Raw genomic sequence first — 3,987 nt, forward strand, 5'->3', positions numbered from 1 at the left:
TTACATTCTTACTTCAGGTGAGTTCTGAACCCAAGTGACGTATATGTTAATCCAGTCCAAACCAAACCTATCTGAAACTAAGTGGTGTATTACTCATAAATCAATAGGCAACCCAGCGTGAGAGTATTTTGTTTGTTTCACTTCACACTCTGAAGTACAATAAATTGAATTATGCTTCCATTTTGTCTTGTGATAATGGCTTCGGACACTTCTTAGGGCTTGGTTGGTGGTTGGTTTTTTCTGGCATAGCTTTGCACAGGTTAAATCAACTGTAGAGCCTCTCGGGCACACACCACGGCGGGTAATGTCAGATGCTGACACCCGTCTCTTTGTGTTCTTACGGCACCTACCAAAAGACACAGGGTTTCCAGAATTCCAGAGGTGAATTACACTCCTGCTTCTTATCCCAATGCATCATGAATCAGCTCCTTTCACTTCTTCATTTTAAATTATATTAGGAGACACTTAATGCAACGAGATGATGCACATACATTGGGAGCACCAGAACCAGCGGCATTTGGCAGTTAAAGGCAGACTGAAACTACTGTTGCTTCGGGGGAGCAGTTGAGTGCAGCAGCTTTCAACAGTGGAATGATTTCAGGAGTTTGGAATAATGAAATATCAGGATAACGAGTAGTGGTAACAGAAAGGTCGGGATGACAGAAGGCGTTGCTTTTCTAGCACTGGGCTGAACTCTGCAGAAGTCACTGCGGCAAGAGCCCTTCGGCAAGGAACAGCAGATTGTGGTCGCTGCTGTTGCCCCTGTGGTTGATACCAGCCCAGTATTCGTAAGAAGTGGCGATCTGGGCTGTTTCATGGGGGTTTTAATGCTTTTATAAATGTATAGCTGTGCTGGGTTGTAAGGGTAGAGGTTGATTGATGTATTTATCCAAACAAACATGTCGGGAACCCAAGAGGTTGTATGAAGCCTGTAACTGGGTTAATTGAAAGACAGAATTAAAACCAGCGTACTCCCCACAGCTGCAGAACCAGAAGGTTGGGGTGCAGAGCTCGGCCTTTGTGCACAGGCGTTTACTTCTGCATTACGTGCATGATGTCGTTTCCTAGGGCCGACATGATTTTTTATGATGTCCTTCTACCTTCTTAGCTTTGCAGCTGGGGCTGCGGTTGCAAAGTCCTTACAAAACTAGTTACTGAAGTTACTAGAGGATATTAACAAATGAGCACCAGAGAACTTTTCTGACTCCTTTCTACTGACGTTTCCTCTAATTGCCGAATGCATTCATATTTTTTTAAACCGCTGTCACCCTTGTTAGCGGTGTGGGTTTGAACCTCCAAGACCGATTTGGACGGTGATCACCTTGCAGTGTTTAATTCTGCTTTACGTTTGTCTGAACAAAGCCACAAAAAAAGCAGCTACCAGGCAAGAGGTGCAAACGAGTTATACAGGGCTTCACAGGTGGCTCTGCCAGTCCAACCAGGTAGCTCCCTGAACTGGCAATTGTTTCTGTATTGGTTGTATTCACCTTTCCAGAACCCCTTCCCTCAACACGGGTCAGACTGGTTCTTCCACATTTCAGCTAAACCCAGTCTTTTCTTTTTAGTTGGCCACCTAGATTAAGAACCCGCACTTGCCCTGCTCTAAAACGGCAAATCCCAATGCAGGGCAGAGCCAACAATCCTGCTAAAAGGTCTGCTACGGGGGGATACGTTCATTCTAAAGATATTTTCAAAGTGATAATGTGTATGAGGGTATTACTTCATATTATCAGTCAGTCACCTGGAAGGTTTCCTGGTCAGAACTCACATAACCATGCTCTTCTGCTTTCCTGTGCATCTGCCTTACTGTGTTTTAAGGAAAACTGTGACATTTAGGGACGTGGTAGAGTCCCCATCACTGGAGGTTTTCAAGTTGCAATTGGACAGGGTGCTAGATAATATTATCTAGGCTCCCTTTCCCGCAAAAGGTTGGACCAGATGATCTGTCAAGGTCCCTTCCAACCTGGGATGTTCTATGGTTCTATGCTTTAGTAGTGGCAAGATATTAACATTGACCCATTTTTCTTCTGCGGGATGAAGGTTGTAGAAAAGCTACAGAATAAATGCTTTCTTGGTGGAATTTCTTTACTGGAACTCAAGTTTTACAGACTCTGTAGTCCTCACGTACAAGCTGCCATTTGCCTGGCAGCTTTACTTCCACATTCCCGTATTTTGTCTTCATTTGGGACTTGCATTAATATTTACTGAAGGTGGCTGTGGGCTCGGGAGCACTGCAGGGATCCACATCATGTGAATGAATTCGTGTACCTGCTCTGATTTACACATTACAATAGGCCCATAACTGTGAGAGCTGCACCCCACCCCCCAACAGAAGTAGAATTTAAATTGAAAGTTATTATCCAGTTAGGGCAATAGCCAGAAGCAGAGACTGTAATGTACCTACAAAGCTTTAAGTGAATAAACTTTCTGTAAAACAGGTTAACTCCTGCTTGAAGAAGAGTGACTTAATGGAATTTAAAATGCTGGATAATGAAATTTAAAAAAAAAGGCTGAGTGGGGACCAAAGCACTGCTGGGGGAAACACAGAGAAAACAAATCCTATTTACAAATCTGAGATGCCCAATCCTAACAGGTTTTAACATGAATATCAATCTACTGCCACATTTATCTGGTGCCCAAATCGGGTTCTGTAAAATATCAACAGTATTTCAAGATGTTTCAGCCCTTTATTGTCAGAAAGTCAGCCTTCTGAACATCAGCTAGTCCTTAATACCCAAGAAAGGTGTTATATCCCCTTCATTTTTTATACCACTTTCTGTTGTTGTCCCAGGGAACTGTGGTCTACATCTGCAATGATGGGCCACTCAACAGCAGCATGCACAGACCCAAGACAATCTACAGCTGTAACAACGAAGTAGAAATACAAAAAAATAACTGAATATTGGTGACTCCTTCAACACTCAGGATCAAGACACCAAGCCTAAGCAAGACCTGCCTGAAGATTTCTTATATGCAATTATGTCATAATCATACTCTTACTTGAACTTCTAACACATCTACAAATCAAGCCAAGAATGAGGATCGGTGCTTCACAACTGTAACCTCTTCAATTAAAAAAATAGAGTGTATCCTCTTGGTGCTGTGGAAATATTGGTGCCACTCCAGTATGAAAGGAAAATCAGTGACAGAGTTCTCTCATATACTAAGGGTACTGATGGCTCTGAAGCAAAAGAAATATTTGAGTGTTTAAAGAATGGAATTAAATTTCCTTACTACAATGACCTATTCTGCACCTTGAAATCTATCACCTTCCTTGGTTTTCTCCTAGCTCCTCCTCTTTTTGTCACTCTCCCTTTTTACTTGCTGCATTTTCTGTCTCTCAAAGTCGCACGTGGACAGGTAGTATCCCTGTCTGCTCCTAGGAACCGCTCCTAGTGACGCACACCAATTTACAGGCAGTTTGTCACATTCTGTAACTTCTTCCCTGTATCCCCTACTCGCCCCCAAGCTAACAGTTTTACAGCTACTAAATAGTTAAATGTAACAATATTTGCATAAGTGATACTCCACTCAATATAATACACCCAGAGTTAGCACAGTCCTTTTCAGAGTTCAAGAGTGCACAGATCTTTCCTAAATACTGGAGATTCATGAGTGGCAATTTCAAAAGCAACTCAGTGTCATCCCTAAGACATGCCAAATAAAAAATTCTGAATAACGGCCTTTGAAGGTCCTACTTACAGAAGTTCATTCACATCACATTCATTCATATGATAACAGATCAAAGCATTTCATGCTGCTACGAGTTTAAAAACAGAAATGTCTTCTTGCTATGGCAAGCTGTTTTTCAAACAAGACCCATATTAAACAGTGAAAAGCTGACCATGTCCACTTTAGTGTTTGAAAGTATACTTTGTTTCAGGAAACAAAAGAACACAAAAATAAGGCATTTAATGGGAAGAAAAAGTCTCTTACAAAAATTGTGTCTGTCTTAATTCTAGAAATCACAACAGTATTAATAAAATC

This window comes from Aquila chrysaetos, chromosome 26 (assembly GCF_900496995.4).
Source record: "Aquila chrysaetos chrysaetos chromosome 26, bAquChr1.4, whole genome shotgun sequence".
Taxonomy (NCBI): Eukaryota; Metazoa; Chordata; class Aves; order Accipitriformes; family Accipitridae; genus Aquila; species Aquila chrysaetos.